This window comes from Microcebus murinus, chromosome X (genome assembly GCF_040939455.1).
Source record: "Microcebus murinus isolate Inina chromosome X, M.murinus_Inina_mat1.0, whole genome shotgun sequence".
Taxonomy (NCBI): Eukaryota; Metazoa; Chordata; class Mammalia; order Primates; family Cheirogaleidae; genus Microcebus; species Microcebus murinus.
The window spans coordinates 24,795,156-24,817,371 of record NC_134136.1 but is presented as its reverse complement, the minus strand read 5'-3'; the positions used below and the strand labels follow the sequence as shown (position 1 = coordinate 24,817,371).

The 22,216-nt window shown below is 35.6% G+C and overlaps 1 pseudogene; it reads left to right on the top strand.

Annotated features, from left to right (window-relative positions):
• The first annotated feature begins 3,755 nt into the window (after nucleotides 1–3,755).
• On the top strand, nucleotides 3,756–5,003 carry LOC142865797 (apoptosis-enhancing nuclease-like; annotated as a pseudogene).
• Nucleotides 5,004–22,216: the final 17,213 nt, after the last annotated feature.

Here is a 22,216-nt window from a genome sequence, read left to right as displayed (position 1 = left end):
ATTAGGGACCCATTATCAGTCTTCTAAAACAGAATAATGGCAAGCTTACAGTATTATATCCTGCAAAAATAAATTTTGTATCTGAGAGGAAAATAAATACTTTCTCAGACAAGCAAACACTGAGGAAATTTGTTAAGAAAAGACATGCTCTCAGGAAGTACTCAGAGATGCATTATACATGGATTAGCACAGTAGACACCCATCAGTGTAAAATCTCACAAGAGCTGAAGGTCAAAGCTAGGTATCTCAATGGCTCAAGATATAAAACAAAACAACAAAGTCCTACTCCACAAGATGAACAGAAATACACCCCACCTATCAATTATGTCGATAAATTTGAATGGCTTGAACTCACAACGCAAGAGACATAGGCTGGCTGAATGGATAAAAAATAAAAGCCAAGAAATATTCTGTCTCCAGGAAACATATCAAACCCACAAAGACTCATTCAGACTCAAGGTAAATGTATGGAAAACAATATTCCAAGCAAATGGAAACCAAAATAAAGCTGGTATAACAATTCTCATATTGGATACAATAGTCTTCCAAACAAGAAAAGTAATAAAAGGCAAAGATGGTTCTTTTATAATGGTAAAGGGAACAATTCAACAAGAAGACATAGCAATTATACATATTTACGCACCTAAAAAAGGTGCACCCAGGTTCATAAAGCAAACCCTACTTGATCTAAACAAAATGAAAACCAGCAGCAACATAATAGGCAGGGACTTCAACACCCCTCTGACAGAAATAGGCAGATGCCCCAAACGGAAAATAAACAAAGAAAAAATGGACTCAAACAAAACCCTAGAACAAATGGGACTAACAGACATTTGCAGAACATTCTACCCCCAAACCACTGAATGTACATTCTTCTCATCATCTCATGGGATGTTTTCTAAGATTCATCATATCTTGGGCAAAAAAAAAAGCATGCCTTAACAAATTTAAAGAAATAGAAATTATACCGTGCATCTTCTCAGACCACAGTGGAAAAAAGTTAGAAATCAACTCCAACAGAAATATTCATCTCTACACAAAGTCATGGAAACTAAACAACCTACTTCTAGAAGAATAATTGTCAGGTAAAGAAGAAAATTAAGATGTAAATCAAAAGATTCTTTGAGCTAAATGATAAAGGGGACACAAGTTGTCAACAACTGTGGGATATAGCTAAAGCAGTCCTGTGAGGAAAATTCATAGTCACAAATGCCTACATCCAAAAGATAGAAAGATCACAAATGAACAATCTAATGAATCATCTCAAAGCACCGGAAAAAGATGGGCAAATCAATCCCAAACCCAGCAGAAGAAAAGAAATAACCAAGATCAGAGCAAAACTAAATGAAATTGATAAAAAAGAGAACTATACAGAAGATTAATGATACAAAAAGTTGGTTCACCAAAAAGATAAACAAAGTTGACAAGCCTCTTGCAAGATTAACTATAAGCAGAAAAGAAAGAACTCTAATAGGGTCATTCAGAAATAAAAAAGGAGAAACTATGGAAATGCCAAATATAACCTCTTAACACTATAAAAATATCTGTGCACATAAACTTGAAAATGCAGAGGAAATGGATAAATTCTTAGAAACACACAGCCTTCCTAGGCTTAATCAGGAAGAAACAGAATTCCTGACCAGGTCAACATCAAGTACCAAAATTCAAGCAGCAATAAAAAAATATTCCAAAAAAATAATTCCCGGACCACGTGGTTGCACATCTAATTTTACCACACCTTCAAAGAAGAAATGGAACCTATCCTGTAGAAATTATTTCACAACATAAAGAAGGAAAATTTCCTCCCCAACACATTTTACAAGGCCAAGATCATGTTGATACCATAGCTGAGAAAGGACTGAACAACAAAAAAAATGAAAACTACAGACCAATATCCCTTATGGATATAGATGCAAAAATTCTCAATAAAATCTAGCAAACTGAATTCAGCTGCTCATCAAAAAAAGAATCCATCATGACCAAGTGGACTTCATCCCAGCAAGGCAGGGATGATTCAACATATGCAGGTCTATAAATGTAATTCACCATATAAATGGAAGTAAAAACAAAGTTCATATCATCCTCTAAATGGACACAGAAAAAGCATTTGACAAAATTCAACACCCTTTTATGATAAGAATGTTTAACAAAATAGGCATAGATAGGACACACCCTAAAGTAATAAAATCCATATACAGCAAATCCATAGCCAACATAAAATGAACTAGCAACAAATTGAAAGGATTCCTGCTTAGAACTGGAACCAGACAAGGTTTCCCTCTCTCACCACTTCTATTCAAAATAGTGCTGGACATTCTGGTCAGACAGAACAATTAGAAAAGAGAAGGAAATCAAGGGTATCCAAATCAGGGCAGAAGAGGTCAAATTATTACTCTTTGCTGATGATAGGATCTTATATCTAGAAAACCCCAAAGATTCTGCCAAGAGGCTACAGATATTGGTAAATAAATTCAGCAAAGCCTCTGGCTACAAAGTCAGTATATACAAATCAGTAGCATTCATATATACCTACAACAGTCAAGCTGAGAACTAAATGAAAGACTCAATACCCTTCACAATAGCAACAAAGAAAATAGATGACTTGAGAATATATTTAACCAGGGAAGTGAAACACTTCTAGAGGGAGAACTATGAAACACTGAGGAGGGAAATAACAGACTACATAAACAGATGGAAAACCATACCATGCTAATGAATCAGCAGAATCAACATTGTAAAAATGTTTATAACACCGAAAGTGGCTTACAGATTCAATGCAGTACTTATTAAAATAAAAACATTATTTTTTTGCAAATCGAGAAAAATAATTCTATACTACATATGGAAACAGAGAAGACCCCATATAGCTATGGCAACCTTAGGCAAACAGAACAAATTAGAAGACATCAATTTACCAGACTACAAGCTATACTAAACTGTTATAGTAACCAAAACAATATAGTACTAACAGAAGAACAGAGACATAAACCAATGGATGAGAACAGAGAATCCACATGTAAAAGCATCCTCATATTCCCATCTGAGCTTCGGAAAGTAGACAAAATCATACACAGGTGAAAAGAATCCCTACAGAATAAATGGTGCTTGAAAATTGGAGAGCCGTATGTAGAAGACTGAAACAGGATATATACCTCACACCTCTCACAAAATCAAAATTTATGATGGACAACAGACTTAAACCTAAGTCATGAAACCATAAGAATTATAGAATAAAATAGTGGAAAAACTCTGATAGCCATAAGACTAGGTAAAGAATTTATGAATAAGATGCCAAAAAAAAAAAAAACACAGCAACAACAAAAATAAATGAATGGGATTTGATCAAATTGAAAAGCTTCTGCACAGCCAAGGAAACTATTATTATCATTACAGCAAATAGACGGCCTACAATAAAACTCAAAAAAATCAGCATGAAAACATCAAACAACCCCATTAAAAAGTGAGCAAAGGACATAAACAGAAACTTTTCAGAAGAAGATAGAATAATGGCTAAAAAAGTATAAAAAGGTGCTCAACATCTCTAATCATCAGGGAATTACAAATCAAAATCACAGTGAGATATCACTTATCTCCAGTGAGAATGGCCTTTATCAGAAAGTCCCAAAACAACAAATGCTAGTGTGGATGTGGAGAGATAGGAACACTCCTACATTGCTGGTGGGACTGACAAGTAGTACAACCTCTATGGAAAGTAGTATGGAGATACCACAGAAAACTCAAAGTGGAACTAGACCATGGGGACAGGGGAGGTCCTCCTGCGGGCTGGGGCAGGGCCTTCCAGGCAGCTGAGACCCAGCGCCTGCCACTGGGGACTCTGGGGCTCGGCTGACCCGGCTCCTCAGGCCCACAGCTGTGCAGGCCGCCCTGGGCGCCACCCCAGCCCTGTCCTTGCCCTGCTTGGGGGTCCGGAGCCAGAGAGGGCAGCGCTGGGCTGTGGGGCTCTGTCTGTCGCTGCTGCCGGCTGCTGCCCCGCTGGGAGATTATCTACCTGGCTTCCCTTGCCCTGAGCAGTGAACTGACTGGCATGGTTCCCTGGGAGGCCCTAAGTTTGCCCAGTGGCTGTGCCCTTCCCTTACGCACCTGAATGCCAAGGATGTGCTTTGGTGATGGCACAAGAGGAGGAGCCTACAGCACCAGCGGGTCATGGCGCGGAAGGCCTTGTTGTAGGAGCGGGGGCTGCTGAGCATGCCTCCAGGGCTAGGGGCGTCCCCGCTGCCCAGCCCGCCGGGGCAACACCGGGCACAGCAGCTGCCAGCAGCAGGAGGCAGAGTCCAAGGGCTGGATCTGGCAGTGCCCCATGCAGCAGAAGGCCTGCCCCCAGGGAAGCCTCTGGGCCCCTGCCCAGCAAGTACGTGGCTATCCATTGTGAGACGGTGGGCACGGACCCCGAGGGCGGGTCAGTGAGCTGGCCTGCTGACCCGTGGTGAGTTACCATGGCGACGTCCTTTATGACAAGTGCATCTGGGCTGAGATGACAATCCTTGACTAACGCACTGGCAGGCAGCATATGTGCAAGGCCATCCCCTTCCAGGTGGCCCAGAAAGAGGTAAGGGCAGGGTTGCGGGCTTATTTGGGAGGTGCGTTGGGCTGGGAAGAGCAACCCTGGGAGAGTGGCCACTTTGACACCTTGGGGAAGTCACTTGACTGCTCCAAACAGTAGGTTCCTTCTCCATAAAATAGAGTGAATAAAAATCTTGACTCTACCTCCCTATGAGGATTGCTGGGGTGTTACACAGGACCAGGTTTACAGAAAGGCTATACCAACTGTAAGGTGATTCACAGCTACTATTTTAAGTTTTGTTTTTCTGTTATGTTTTCCATATCTGTATAAAATTTGTAAAGCCCACAGTCCTATCACTCTCAGGTGTGAATGTTTTGGCATATTTATTGTTTTTCAGGGCTTTGAAAATTATTTAGTCGTTGGAACTACACTAGTGTACCAGGAATTGCCAAATGTGCTTGACCACAGAGAACACCTATAGCCTTGTTAACAATTGAGGATCCTTGTCCCCAGATCTCTCCATGGAGACTGATCCAGTAGGTCTATAGGCTTGGGGAGAGCTGTGATTTCCTGGAAATCATTACATTCAACAAACCACAAGGCTGAAAGGGAAATTGGATAGGGGGGCAAAACTCAAGAGACTTTGACAATTACACTGTAATAAAAAAGGTAGCATAGTGAAAAAAAATAAAAAAATAAAAGTGGAAGTGTCATTTGATCCAACAATCCCACTATTGCCTATTTACTCACAGGATCAAAGACATTCTATAAAAAAGACACCTGCACTCGAATGTTTATAGCAGCACAATTCACAATTGCAAAGATGTGGAAACAACCCAAGTGTCCATCAATTAATGAGTGGTTTAATAAAACGTGGTATATGTATACCATGGAGTACTATTCAGCCCTAAGAAACAATGGTGATATAGCACATCTTGTATTTTCCTGGATGGAGCTGGAGCCCATTCTTCTAAGTGAAGTATCACAGGTATGGAAAAACAAGCACCACATGTCCTCACTATTAAATTGGTACTAATGGATCAACACTTATGTGCACGTATGGAAGTAACATTCATCTGATGTTGGGCAGGTGGGACTGTTGAGCCGGTGAGGAGGAGGACATGTGTAAATTCACATCTAATGAGTGCTGTGCATGCTGTCTTGGGGATGGGCACACTTGTAGCTCTGACTCATGTAGTGTAAAGACAATTTGTGTAACCAAAACGTTTGTACCCCCATAATATTCTGAAATTTTTTTTTTTAAAAAAGAACATTGTTTAAGGGCATACTAATGGTAACCTTGGAGCCCAAATCCCAAGTGAAGTACTGAAACCTGTGTTGTTTACTTACATTGTAACTTACATGGAAATCTAACAGGTAGCTAGAAAGTGAAGTTGTGGCCTTTATGATTTTCAGGGGGGTGGGGAGATTTTTAGTAATTTGCAGTTAAGAGGTGGCAACCAGATATTATTATACAAAATATAATTGGTATCATCCTTTAGCCTTCCTTCACCCTTTGCCTCCACATATTGTAAATTTCTTATGACAGTATTTCTCAGTGTACAGAACACTAGATCCCAAAATTAGTAATGTCTATCAAGTGTTCTGATGAGTACTTTAGCTAAGAAACTGATAAGTTTTATTTCACCCCAAATTCCTCCACTTATTTGGTCAAAGAAACCTTTTATATCATAATATCTATTGATATACCACTGTATATTCTTCCTAATAATATATTGGCTACTCACTAGAAGGCTGATGCTTTATTTTATTATTATTTTTTATTTAACTGATATTTTATTTTATTTCATTATTTAGAGATAGGTTCTTGCCCTGTCACCCAGGCTGAAGTGTAGTAGTGTGAGGACTGTATTCTCGAATTCCTGGGTTCAATAAATCCCCCCCCCCTCAGCCTCCCTACTAGCTGTGACTATAGGCATGGGCCACCATACCTGACTACTTTTTATCATGTTTTGTAGAGACAGGGTCTCCTGTGGCCCAGGCTGATCTTGAATTCCTGGCCTCAAGAGATCCTTTCACCTCAGTCTCCCATAGGCTGGGATTACAGGCGTGAGCTATGGCATCTGGCCCTTTAACTGACTGGCATTTTACATAGCTCTTTCTATATGCTAGCTAAAGTTCCAAGTGCTTTACAAATAACTCATTTATTGCTCATAATAAACCCTTTGAATTAGGTACTATGAATCACTCCATTTGACAGATGAGTCAAACTCCTCTGAGCCCTCTGCTCAATTTGACCTTGACCTGGGCCTCCTGAGCCTAGTTTTTAGCAAAGCATCCTACTAAGTCAATTTAGTGATATTCCCCCTAATCTTGATATCTGATAAAATTCTTTATCCCTCCTTGATATCTAAGTCTTTGGACTGTCTTAATAAGAATCTCCCACACTTGATATCTAATCTATCTTCTTAGTAATTTTCTATCCACTGGCCCCTTTAGTCTGATTTTTGGTGATAAATTCCCAGTTATCTTTGGTGTATTTATAGTTGAGCCCAGTCTCTCTCTTTTATTGTAATAGTCTTGTCTCCTATTGCAATCATTTTGAATAAAGTCTTTCTTATAGTTTTTAACAAGTAACAGAATCATATATCTTTTTAGGGAAGACTCTGACTGGGAACCACCACTGTATTCATTTTTTTGAAGTTGTGAAAATGACAACACAGACAACTTGAGTGGTTTTGTTTGCTATTTAGCATAATGATGAGTCTTATAGATGATAAAATATGTAATAAACAATGTTAAAGATAATCCTTATGCTGATAGGATAAGCTATGGTATGGGTCTCTGTCTCTTACCCACAAGTATATTGGGTGTAACTATAAAGAAATAAATAGGTTTCTTTATAGCACCTAAGTTACTGGTTTTTTAGGTTCATATTTTGTATGGCCCATACAGAAATAGAATGGCTGAAAAAGCTAGATTTGCTCAATGATGGATTTGTTTATGATGTTTAAATTTTACAGCTATATATTTATGGTCATTTAAAAAGAGTATATTATTGCAAAGCTTCTAGAAAAAAATAAAACAAAACGTCGATGTTACAAATATGGAACTTGTCAACGTCTTATCTCTTTTTTGTAATCACCTATTCAGTAGACACATATTCAATGCTTACTATGTTGCTAGGTGCTATCCTAGGCAACAGGATTACAACTTTAGCCATAACAGAAAAAAATCCAAGCTATCTTGTAATTTAGAATTTAGTAAAAGACATAAACATTAATTAAATAATCTATCAAATAAGTTTTAAATTGCATCCCTGATCATTGCTAGGGTACACAGTGCTTGGATAACCTATAACAGAAGGATATCTCTTAGATCAAGTGGTCAGAATGGGCTTTCCTGCGTATGTGACTTTTGAACCTAGATCATAAAGAGAGGTTTTCTTAGTCCATTTGGGCTGCTATAGCAAAATACCTTTGACTGGGTAATTTATAAGCCACATAAATTTATTGCTCACAGTTTTGGAGACTGGGAAGTCCAAGATCAAGGCTCTAGCAGATTCAGTGTCTGGTAAGGGCTTGCTACCTACTTCAAAGATAGTGCCTTCCAGATGTGTCCTCACATGGTAGGAGGAACAAGCAAGCTCTCTCAAGGCGTATTTTATAAGGACACTAATTCCACCCAGGAGGGCATTGCTCTCATGACCTAATCACATCCCAGATACCCCACCTCTCAACATTATTGCACTGGTGATTAAGATCAATATATTAATTTTGGGAAGATAGAAATAGTCAGACCATAGCAGAGGTAATAGTTAAATAAGCCTGGAGTAGATCAGGGAAGGTTAAGCCTTTCAGGTAAGGGGAACACTGTATGAAATAGCCCTTCACAAGAAAGAATGTGGCGACTTAGAAGTGAAAGAAAGTGAGTGTGGCTAGGATGTAGAATGAGAGTTATCAAGGTTCAAGATGAAGCTGGAGAGATAGGCACATGTCAGAATATTCAAAGTTTTGTAGATCGTGTTAAAGATGTTGGTCATTATCCTAATGAGATAGTATATAAATATATAAGCACTTTCAGTGATCGAAATGTTAATATTAATATTTAAAGGGGAAGGGGAATGGGCAGTAGAGACATAAACAGATTTTCATTTTTAAAAGATTAGCTAGCATCAGTGTCTGGAATAGCTTACAAGAGGGACAGGAATTCCTTCATGATAGCTTAAAATAAAAAAGACAATGGATATTGTAAATAAAATGGACAGATCTGAGAGATCGGAGATAAAAAAATCAATACCATTTGTTTCTGGATTATATATAGAAAATGAGGGGGAGGGAAGTGTCAAGAATTAGTGCTAGGTTTTTAATTAGATGAACAGTGGTGCTATTCAAAGAGAATCTCTGTTCTGCTGCTTCCCAGGCAGATGGTGGTTTAATTATGAGTTCAATTTGGAGTCTTTTGGGTTTAATCTTCTTTTTAGTTATCCAAATGGAAGTATCCAAAAGGTAGTTGAACTCTAAGGGTCTGGAGCTCAGAGGAGAGAGTTATGGATGGTCACTGATGCCATTGGTATGGATGTGATTTCCTTGCCAAGGAGTATAGAGTGAGAAGAAATGTATATAAATGAACATAATGAATATAAATATTTAGTTATCAAATAACAGTGCTTAATCCTCCAATGAAACTTAAAGGAGTGACCATAAACAAAAGAGCAGGATCAGGAGAATATGTTAATATGAAAGCCAAGGGATAGATAGTTATTTTATAATACTGTGTGATATATGTTAATGCTGTTTATTATATGTGTGACAGTCAGGATATAGCTGAGCAGATTATGTAAATTATAATTTCTTTTTAAATTATAATTTAATTATAATAATTTTTATTAATGTTATTTTTGACTGACAAATCATAACTGTATACATTTGTGGGGTACAGTGTGATGTTTTGATATATGTATATAATATGACATGATTAAATCAAGCTTATTAACATATACATCAACCTGTCTTATTTATCATTTTTATAGTGAGACATTTTAAATTTACTTTCTTAGTTATTATGAAAGATATAACCCATTATTTTTTATTGTAGTCACCCTTCTATGAAATATATTTCATAACCTATTGTGCTGTCTATTTAAAACTGTGTATCCTTTGATCAACAACTCCCCATTTTCTCCCTCCTGCGTCCTCCAAACTCTGACAACCATCATTCTACTTTCTGCTTCTATGAGTTTAACCTTCTTACATTCCACATATAAGTTACATGATGTGGTATTTGTCTTTCTGTGCCTGGTTTATTTCACCAACATATTGCCCTCCAGATTCATCCATGTTGTTGCAAATGATAAAATTTCCCTCTCTTTTCGATGTTGAACAGTAATCCATTATGTATATATACTATATTTTCTTTATTCATTCATATACTGATGGACACTTAGTTTTCATCCTTATATCTTTTGTGAACAATGCTTCAATGAACATGGGAGTGAAGGTATCCCTTTGACATTGATTTCAGTTCCTTTGAATATGTACCCAGTAGTAGGATTATTGAATTGTAGGTAGCTCTGTTTTTAGTTTTTTGAGGAATATCATTTTCTATGATGGCTATACTAATTTTACATTCCCTCCAACAATGTATAGGAGCTTGCCTTTCTCTACATCCTCTCTAATACTTGTTATCTTAATCTTTTTGATAAAAGCCATTCTAACAAGTGTGAGAGGATATTTCACTGTGGTTTTAATTTGCACCTTTCTAATAATTAGGTATGTTGAGCATTTTTTCATGTATCTCTTAGCCACTTGTATGTCTTCTTTTTTTTTTTATTTCAGCATATTATGAGGGTACAGATTTTAAGTTTTCAATAAATGCCCTTCCCCCCTCCCCCCACAAGTCTGAGTCTCCAGCATGACCATCCCTCAGATGGTGCGCATATCACTTGTTATGTATATATATACCCACCCCCCTTCCCCCCCTCCCCAATACCCTATTACTGTAGTACCTATGTGTCCACTTAGGTGCTACTCAGTTAATACCAGTTTGCTGGAGAATATATCTGGTGCTTGTTTTTCCATTCTTGGGATACTTCACTTAGTAATATGGGTTCTAGCTCTAACCAGGAAAATATAAGATGTACTGTATCACCATTGTTTCTTAGAGCTGAATAGTACTCCATGGTATACATATACCACATTTTATTAATCCATTCTTGGATTGATGGGCACTTGGGCTGTTTCCACAGCCTTGCGATTATGAATTGTGCTGCTATAAACATTCGAGTGCAGGTGTCTTTTTTGTAGAGTGTCATTGGATCATTTGGGTAGATGCCCAGCAATGGGATTGCTGGATCAAATGGTAGATTCACTTGTATCGCTTTAAGGTATCTCCATATTGCTTTCCACAGAGGTTGAACTAGTTTGCAGTCCCACCAGCAGTGTAGGAGTGTTCCTCTCTCTCCACATCCACGCCAGCATTTGTTATTTGGAGACTTTTTGATAAAGGCCATTCTCACTGGAGTTAAGTGATATCTCATTGTAGTTTTGATTTGCATTTCCCTGATGATTAGAGATGATGAGCATTTTTTCATATGTTTGTTGGCCATTCTTCTGTCTTCTTTAGAAAAGTTTCTGTTCAAGTCGTTTGCCCACTTTTTAATAGGGTTATTTGATTTTTTCTTGCTGATTTTCGTGAGTTCTAAGTATATTCTAGTTATCAGCCCTTTATCGGATACGTAAGATGCAAAAATTTTCTCCCATTCTGTAGGTTGTCTGTTTACTTTCATGACTGTTTCTTTGGCTGTGCAGAAGCTTTGTAGTTTCATCATGTCCCATTTATTTATTTTTGTTGCTGCTTTGATTGCCTTTGGGGATTTCTTCATAAACTCTTTGCCTAGGCCGATGTCTAGGAGAGTGTTTCCAACATTTTCCTCTAGAATTCTAATGGTTTCATACCTGAGATTTAAGTCTGTTATCCAGCGTGAGTTGATTTTTGTGAGAGGTGAAAGGTGTGGGTCCTGTTTTAACCTTCTACAAGTGGCTATCCAGTTTTCCCAGCACCATTTATTGAAAAGGGATTCTTTTCCCCAGCGTATGTTTTTGTCTGCTTTGTCAAAGATTAGATGGCTATATGAGGATGGTTTTATATCAGGATTCTCACATCTGTTCCACTGGTCAATAATCCTGTTTTTGTGCCAATACCAGATTGTTTTAATTACAACAGCTTTGTAGTATAGTTTGATATCTGGCATATTAATACCTCCCAATTTGTTTTTGTTGCCTAGAATTGCTCTTGATATTCAGGGTCTTCTTTGGTTCCATACAAAGCGTAGAATTATTTTTTCTATATCTGTGAAGAATGCTGATGGGATTTTAATAGGTATTGCATTGAATCTGTAGATCAGTTTGGGAAGTATAGACATTTTGATGATATTGAGTCTGCCGATCCACGAGCATGGTATGGATTTCCATCTGTTTACATCCTCTGCTATTTCCTTCCTCAGTGTTTCATAGTTCTCCCTGTAGAGGTCTTTTACGTCCTTGGTTAAGTATATTCCTAGGTACTTTAATTTCTTTGTTGCTATTTTGAAGGGTATTGAGTCTTTAATTTGGTTCTCGATTTGATTTTTGTTGGCGTATACGATTGCCTCTGATTTCTGTGTATTGATTTTGTATCCTGTATGTCTTCTTTTGAGTAATATCTGTTCAGGTCTTTTGCACTTTTAAAAATAGGGTTATTCATTTTCTTGCTATTGAGTTGTTTGAGTTCTTTATATGTTTTGTATATTGACTTCTTATCAGATGAATGGTTTGCAAACATTTGCTCCCATTCTTGTGTTGTCTCTTCACTTTGTTAATTTCTTTTCCTTATTGTGCAGAATCTTTTTTAATTTGGTGCTGTTCCCATTCGTCTATTTTTCCTTTTGTTGCCTGTGCTTTTGGGGTTTTATCCAGAAAGGTGTTACCCAGACCAATGTCATAGAGATTTTCTCCTGTTTTCTTCTAGTAGTTTTGCAGTCTCAGGTCTTATATTTAAGTCTTTAATTCATTTTGAGTTCATTTCTGTATATCATGTAAGATAAGAATTTCATTTCATTCTTCAGTATGTGGATATCCAGTTTCCCACCACAATTTATTGAAGAGATTGTCTCTCCTCATTGTATGTTCTTGGTATCTTTGTCAAATATTAGTTAACTATAAATGTGTCGGTTTATTTCTAGAGTAACTTATCATAATCCCAAAAGATACAATACTGAAAGCCATAATCCCAAATATTGAAATCCTAAAAATTAAAATCCAGGAAATATAATTCTGAAAAAAAGTATTTTAAAAAATTATAAAGACTTTTATTTACATTTTTAAGTGGGGATTTATTGGAGAAACATATAAAAACACAAAAGACCACTTCATAGGCTACTCTACACAATAAAATAGGCATTATTTTTGCAAGCATATATACTCAAGTATACTAATGAAAATCACATGAGTATAACAGTTACGAGCAGCCAAACCTTACTCATGAAGAATGATATCAAAAAGTGAAATGGATAAGTACATATCACTGCAGTTGGTAATTTTGTGCACCCAATTTTTTAACAGTAATTACCTGAAATATTATGATGGACAGCCTAAGTCTTTTGCCCAGATTGGTCAAAAACCATGATGAGTCACCACCACATATGCAGTCACCCAAAAGAGTGACTTGATAAAGATCTTGAGAAATTTTAATTTTCACAAATGCAGATGTACAAAAAAGATACATCTTCATTTATTGAGAAGTTTCAACATTTTTGTATTGAGAATCAGGGAAGCTAATCGTGTAATTCTTAGTCTGAGATTGAAAGCCTCAGGACCCATCAAGCCACTGTTATAAATCCTGGATTTCAAAGACTGGAAAGAGCCTGGAGTTCTGATGTCAGAGGCAGCAGAAGTAAAATTTGTCTTAGCTCTCAGAGAGAGACCAATTCACATTCTGTATTTGTTCTCTCAGTAGGTCCCCAGCTGATTTGGTTGTGCCTGCCAACACTGAGGGCAGATCTTACCCACCTAATCCACTCAGACTCACATACTAATTGCCTCTGGAAACACCCTCACAGGCACACCTGATATAATGCTTTATCAGGTTTCTTGGTATTTCTTAATCTAGTCAACTTGACACATAAAATTAAGTAAACGAGTTGATCTCTTGTAAACTTGGCACCCGTACACAGCTCCTTAAACCACTCTTAATTTCCAAATAAAGACAACAACAAAGTAATAGTTCGACCTAACATGATGCAGCTACCTTGTGATTGTGATTTTCAGGATTTTTGACATCAGAGATTTTAGACTTTAGGAATTTAGACATTAGGAATTTTGATCTTTTGAAATTTTCACATTCAATATTATGACATTTGGGATTGTGTCTTTTGAGATTATCATCTAAATGCATTTCTGATTTTTCTATCCTGTTCCATTAGTAGATGTCTCAGTATTTATGTCCAGTACCATGTTGTTTTGATAATAGGTTTTGAATTCAAGTAGTGTGATGCTTCTAATTTTTTTTCTTTTTGCTCAAGTTAGTTTTAGCTATTTTGGGTCTTTTGTGGTCCCATACAAATTTCAGTGTTTTTTTTTTTTTTCATTTCTGTGAAAAAGGCATTGGAATTTTGATAGAGATTGCATTGGATCTGTAAATTGTTTGGGGTAGTATGGGCATTTTAACAATATTCTTCTAATCCATAAATATAAAATATATTTCCATTTCTTTGGGATTTCTTCAATCTCTTTCATCAGTGTTTTATAGTTTTCACTATACATATCTTTCATCTCTTTGGTTAAATTTACAACTAAATATTTACTTCTTTGTTAATTGAACTGTTTTTTTAGTTTCCTTTTCATATAGTTTGTTAATAGCGGACAGAAATGCTACTAATTTTTATATATTGATTTTATATCTTACAACCTTATGGAATTCATTTATCAATTTTAATAATTTTTTTGGGTGTAGATTTTAGAATTTTCTATACCTGAGATCATCAGCAAATAGAGACAATTTTCCACTCTCTTTCTTATTAGGTTGACTTTTATTTTCTTTGTTTTGCCTAATTGCTCTGACTAGAACTTCTGGTACTATGTTGAAAATAAGTAGTAAGAGTGGCATCCTTGTCCTTGATTTTAGAGACATAGTTTTTACTTTTCATTATTGAAAATAATGTTAGCTATGAGTTTGTCATACACAGCCTTTATTATGTTGAGGTATATTCCCTCTATACCTAATCTGTAGAGAGATTTTATCCTAAAATAGTTGAATTTCATCAAATGCCTTTTCTGCATCCGCTGAGATAATCATGTGATTTTTGTCCTTCATTTTAGTAATGTTTTATATCACATTTATTGATTTGTATATGTTGAACTATCCTTGCATTTCAGTTATATATGCTGCTATTTATTTATTTATTTATTTATTTATTTAATTTCAGAATATTATGGGGGTACAAATGTTTAGGTTGCATATGTTGACTTTGCTCTCCTCCAGTCAGAGCTACAAGAGTGCCCCATTCCCCAGACAATGCTCACCACACCCATCAGTTGTGAATATGCCCATCTCCTCTTCCCCCTCCCATCTGCCTGCTTGATAATAATGAATGATGCTTTTAATGTGTTCTTGAATTTGGTTTGCTAACATTTTGTCGAGGATTTTTTTTTATCTATATTAATCAGAGATATTGGCCTATAGTTTTCTTTTTCAGGCTACAACCTTGTCTGGTTTTGATATCAGGGTAATGCTAGCCTTATATAATAAAATGAGTTTGGAAGTATTCCCTTTACTTCAGTTTTTTGGAATATTTAGAGAAGAATGGATATCAGTTTTTAAATGTTTGGTCAAATTCAGCAGTGAAACCATCCAGTACTGGGATTTTTTTCTGGTAGCAGAGGTTTTGTTACTGATTCAATCCGTTACTCATAGTTGGTCTATTCAGATTTCATATTTATTTGTGATCCAATCTTTGTAGGTTGGATGTGTTCAGAAATATATCAGTTTATTCTAGGTTATTCAATTTGTTGATATATAATTGTTTGTAGTCATTTCTAATGACCTTTTGTATTTTGGTGGTATAAGTTGTAATGTCTCTTCCTTCATTTCTTATCTTGTTTATTTTTGTAGCCTTTCTTTTTGCTAGTCAACCTAGCAAAGAGTTTGTTGATTTTGTTTATCTTTCAGAAAAAAATCTCTCAGATTATGTATTTTCATCAGTGGCTAGAATGAGCCATTCTGAGGATTCTCTTTCTGGTTTTAGTGATTAAATAAAACTCAAAGTCACAACCTATATATTTTTGTGTTAATTAAATGTATCACAGTTTTAATCAGGACAGTGATCACCCACAAGTAAATTAAGTGTGACTATAAAGAAATAACTAGTTTCTTCATAGCACCTAAGTTATTGGTACTTAAGAATCATACTTTATATGGCACATAGAGAAGTAGAAAGATTAAAACTCTTGAGTAAGTCATTCTGGGCTATGAGTTTAGACTATTTAAAATTAGTCTTATGACCAATCACTGTTGTATCACTAGAAATTTAAGCATGGGCCAAAATATAATGTATTAATTACAATATATTAATATTATATCAGGACCATGCTTAATTGTTTTTCACATTATCTTTGCTTTACTATCAGCTCACCCAATTGTTTTGATCTTGTTTTTGCTCCTCTCTTCAAATTTGAGAAACTTTCACCAGCCAGCACATATTCCCTATAACCTATTTCAGTTTCTCTTTTCAGACTGGTTCATCATAAGATTAAAGCTTTCTGTTTTTCTAGTACCTAATGTTTGAATGCCTATTGTAACAAGCAGAGAGATTTCTTTTAATTTAAAACAATTTTATATTAGTGCAAAATGATTTTGTAATTTCTGTATTTTTTGCTTTCCATATCAGTCTTTCTTTTGATATGAAACATTATTTTTAAAATTTCAACATACATAATTTTATAGAAAAAATGTGTACATCAGAGCAAAAGTATGTAAACCATGCCTAATAACTAATAGCTAGTGCAATTTCTCACTTGTATCATTTTGGACTTAAAACAAATACACTTATACTTCCTCAATATTTAATTTGTTCATAACTAGAGGAATGTATATATTAGTAATTTTCATTCTTTATTGAAACATAAATGAAGTTAGATTAGCCTCTCCATATGTATTTTAGTCCTTGGTCTCCTATTTTAATTCATTCCCTGGAATATGATAAAATGTAAAATATATATATATATATATATATTTTTTTTTAGATAAAAGTGGTGGTTGAGTATTGGGGATTGAATCCATAGGCATCCATTATGATTCAAGGTGGTAGATACTTTTATATTTATTTATTTAGTTAGTTTCTATTTCAGCATATTATGGGAGTACAAATTATAAGGTTTTGAATAATGCCCTTGCCCCCACTCCCCCCACAAGTCTGAGCTTCAAATGTGACCATCCCCCAGACGGTGCACATCTCACTCTTTATGTATGTATATACCCGCCCCCCTCCTCCCCCCTCACACCTGTCCAATATCCATTTAATGTAATTCCTATGTGTCTACTTAGGTGCGGATAAGTTAATACCAATTTGCTGGTGAGAATATGTGGTGCTTGTTTTTCCATTCTTGGGATACTTCAATAAGTAGAATGGCTTCCAGCTCTATACAGGAAAATACAAGATGTGCTATATCACCATTGTTTCTTAGGGCTGAATAGTACTCCATGGTATACACATACCACATTTTATTAAACCACTCATTAATTGATGGGCACTTGGGTTGTTTCCACAGCTTTGCAATTGTGAATTATGCTGCTATAAACATTCGAGTGCAAGTGTCTTTTTTGTAGAGTGTCATTTGATCTTTTGGGTAAATGGTCAGTAATGGGATTGCTGAATCAAATAGTAGATCTATTTGTATCACTTTAAAGTATCTCCATATTGCTTTCCACAGAAGTTGAACTAGTTTGCGGTCCCACGAGCAATATAGGAGTGTTCCTCTCTCTCCGCATCCACGCCAACAACTGTTGTTTTGGGACTTTTTGATAAAGGCCATTCTTACTGGAGATAAGTGATATCTCATTGTGGTTTTGATTTGCATTTCCCTGATGATTAGAGATGTTGAGCATTTTTCCATATGTTTGTTAGCCATTATTCTGTCTTCTTTAGAAAAGTTTGTGTTCATGACTTTTGCCCACTTTTTGATAGGGTCGTTTGATTTTTTCTTGCTGATTTTCTTGAGTTCTAAGTAGATCTAGCTATGAGCTCCTTATCAGATGGGTAGGATGTGAAAATTTTCTCCCATTCTGTAGATTATCTGTTTGCTTTCATGACTGTTTCTTTGGCTGTGCAGAAGCTTTTTAGTTTGATCATGTCCCATTTATTTATTTTTGTTGCTGCTGTGATTGCCTTTGGGGTCTTCTTCATAAATTATTTGCCTAGGCCGATGTCTAGGAGAATGTTTCCAACATTTTCCTCTAGAATTCTAATAGTTTCATACCTTAGGTTTAAGTCTATTACCCAGCGTGAATTCATTTTTGTGAGAGGTGAAAGGTATGGATCCTGCTTCAGCCTTCTACAAGTGGCTATCCAGTTTCCCAGCACCATTTATTGAATAGGGATTCCCTCAGCGTATGTTTTTGTCTGCTTTGTCAAAGATTAGATGGCTATTTGAGGATGGTTTTATAGCAGGTTTCTCAGTTCTGTTCCATTGGTCAATATTCCTATTTTTGTGCCAATACCAGATTGATTTAATTACTACAGCTTTGTAGTATAGTTTGAAATCTGGCATATTGATACCTGCCATTTTGTTTTTCTTGCCTAGAATTGCTTTTGATATACATTGTCTTCTTTGGTTCCAAATGAAGCATAAAATTATTTTTTCTATATCTGTGAAGAATGATGTTGGGATTTTAATAGGGATTGCATTGAATCTGTAGATCAGTTTGAGTAGTATAGACATTTTAATGATGTTGAGTCTGCCGACCCACGAGCATGATATGGATTTCCATCTGTTTACATCCTCTGCTATTTCCTTCGTCAGCATTTCATAGTCCTCCCTGTTGAGCTCTTTTACCTCCTTAGTTAAGTATATTCCTAGGTATTTTATTTTCTTTGTTGCTGTTGTGAAGGGTATTGAGTCTTTGATTTGGTTCTCAATTTGATTGTTGTTGGTGTATATGAATGCCTCTGGTTTCTGTGTATTGATTTGGTATCCTGAGACTTTACTAAATTCATTTATCAATTCCAGGAGTCTCTTGGTTGAATCCTTGGGATTTTCTAAATATTATATCATATCATCAGCAAACAGTGGAAGTTTGATCTCTTCTGCCCCTATTTGGATAGCTTTAATTCCACTTTCCTGTCTGATTGCTGTAGCCAGAACTTGCAGTACTATGTTGAATAGAAGTGGAGATAGTGGGCAGCCTTGCCTGGTTCCAGTTCTAAGTGGGAATCCTTTCAATTTTTCCCCATTCAGTATGATGTTGGCTATGGGTCTGTCATATATGGCTTGTATCATTTTTAGGTATGTCCCTTCTATGCCTATTTTATTAAGTGTTCTTATCATGAAAGGGTGTTGAATTTTGTCAAAAGCTTTTTCTGCATCTATTGAAAGAATCATGTGGTCTTTATTTTTGCTTCTTTTTATGAGGTGAATTACATTTATAGATTTGCATATGTTGAAGCATCCCTGCATCCCTGTGATGAAGGGATGAATTATTTTCTTGATAAGCATCTGGATTCAGTTTGCTAGGATTTTGTTCAATATTTTTGCATCTATATTCATAAGGGATATTGGTCTGTAGTTTTCTTTTTCTTTTTTTTTTTTGCATCCTTTCCTGGTTTTGGTAGGCTTAAACTAAACTCTAGCACATTTGGGCCTGACTGACCCTTACAGGACATACTAACCAAAATCCACTGACTATATGTTCTTCTCATCAGCTCATGGGACATTCTCTAAAATTTACCATATCCTAAGACACAAGGCAAGTCTCACAAAAATTAAAAAAATAGAAATCATACCATGTATCTTCTCAGATCACAGTGGAATAAAAGTAGAAATCAACCCTAACAGAAACTCACATTTCTACACAAAAAAGAGGAAATTAAACTACCTTCTACTGAACAATTACTTCATAAATGAGGAAATCAAGATGGAAATCAAAAAATTCCTTGAACTTAAAGACAATGCAGACAGAAGTTATCAAATCCTCTGAGTAACAGCTAAAGCAGTACTGAGAGGAAAGTTTATTTCCATAAATGCCTATAACCAAAAGTCAAAAAGATCACAAATAGACAATCTAATGGAATCGACTCAAAGAGCTGGAAAAAGAAGAACAGACCAACTCCAAACGCAGCAGAAGAAGTGAAATTAACAAGATCAAATCAGAACTAAACAAAATTGACAACAGGGAAACTATACAGAAGATTAACAAAACAAAAAGTTGGTTCTTTGAAAAAATAAACAAAATTGACACGCCTTTGGCTAGGCTAATGAAAAACAGAAAAGAGAAATCTCTAATAAGCTCCATCAGGAACAAAAAAGGAGATATCACAACTGATTCCAAGGAGATACAAGATATAATTTATGAATACTATAAAAATCTTCATGCACACAAACTGGAAAATGAGGAGGAAATGGACAAATTTCTTTAAACACACAGCTTCCTAGGCTCAACCAGGAAGAAATAGAATTCCTGAACAGACCAGTATCAAGAGCCAAAATAGAAACAGCAATTAAACATCTTCCTAAAATGAAAAGTCTTGGTCCAGATGGTTTCACACCAGAATTTTACCACACTTACAAAGAAGAACTGGTACCTATCTTGCAGAAATTATTCCACAACATCAAGAAGAATGGAATCCTTCCCAATACCTTTTATGAAGCAAACAAGGTGGTAGAAACTTTTATATGTGATCTTCAGGTAAGTATTACAGAAGTTTACCAACAAACCCAAGAAAAATTTTCTCTTACTGTTCCAAAGTCTGTAAATAATTTGAAGTCAGACACTATCTCTTATTTATTTCATCAATGACTAGGTTATTAATAAATACTTGCTAAAGTTTGTGAAAACTAGATGTCCCTTGTCAACTTTCACAGTAAATACCTCCAACTGGTTTTAAATTATCTCTGGTTTAGAGGTCTTTTATAGTGCTAAGGTGATTTCCATACTCTAGATACTGGGAATTATTAAGGCAACTATGACTTGAGGTCACCAGAAATGTGATAAAAAATTATATCCACATCCATCAAAGCATATTTACCACCCTGCAATTATGCTTGAGATATATAGCAGAAGATATGGGAAGGAGAAAGACACCCATAATATTCTGAAATTTTAAAAAGAAAATAGATAAATAATCCACTCATGTATTGATGGGCACTTAGGTTTTTTCCACATCTTTGCAATTGTGAATTGTGCAACATTCGCATAATTGAACTTATATGACTTTTCACTACTCTGTAAGACTGACTGGATCATTAAAAATTTTTCTTAAGTTTGGAGTTCATATTTGATACTAGGTTTTGGAAGTTATTGCTTCAGCACTCCATAGATTTGTTGTTGTTGTTGTTAATGGGATAAATGTATGCAATTATCAAGTGAGAAAACAGCTTTCCTCTTTTTGAAGAATAATACTGAGAACGAATTGATTCATTCAACCTACAACTATTTATCAAGTATTTGCGATATACCAGACACTACGGGAGATATGCATATGAGCAAATTAGGCAAAAAACAAACAAAAACCTAGCAACAGTAACAAAACCACTACCCCCATGGAGCTTATTATAGTGGGTTACGTTATATGGTAATAAAAATTATAGAAAAATATAGAGAGGAAAATGGAGTGCCCACTGAAAGAGGGATTGCTATTATAACTATTATTGTCAGTGAAGACCTGAGAGATTTGAACAAAGTGAAACTGTAAGCTATATAGATATCTAAGGGAAGAGCATTCCAAGTAAAGATTATAGCTAGGGGAGATGTCCTAAGGGACAAATAGATTGGTACATTTAAAGAATAGCAAAGAGACCAATATAACTGAATCAGTCAATTAAAGTGGGAGAAATAAGGTAAAAAATCAGAAAAACTACAGGGAACCAGATCACGTAGACCCTAGCAAGCCATAGTGAGGACTTTGGTTAATATCCTGAGTGAGATGAGACATCACTAAGGAGTTTTGCACTGAAGAGTAAAGGGAACTGACTTGCATTTTTATAGACTTATTCTATTCATTGGGATGCTAATTGATTTAAACGGATTGAATGTAGAAGCAGGGATAAGTTGAAAGGTTATTACAATCTAGATGAGCAACAAGAGTTTTTGTACCAGCGTGGTAAGAGTGAACCAGTGAGAAGTAGCTGAATTATGAATATATTCTGAAGATAGAATCCCATGGGAGCAAATATATTTGACTAATTTGTTCACTGCTTTACCACCAGAGTCTAGAGTAGTGTTTAACACATAAACTCCATAAATGTATTTAAATTTTTTAATGTGCATTTTAATTATTAACTATGTAAAATACTTATAATAAATCAGGAAATATGAGTAATTAGAATTGACCATTGAATTTAACAATGTGGAGGTCATTTGTGACTTGGATAAGTTACTTAAAATATCATGGAATAGATATAACTATTTTTACTACACCCCTGAAAGAATATACTAGTGTCAGTTGCATTCCAGGCCTTTTATATTAGCATTAGAGTTTTTACT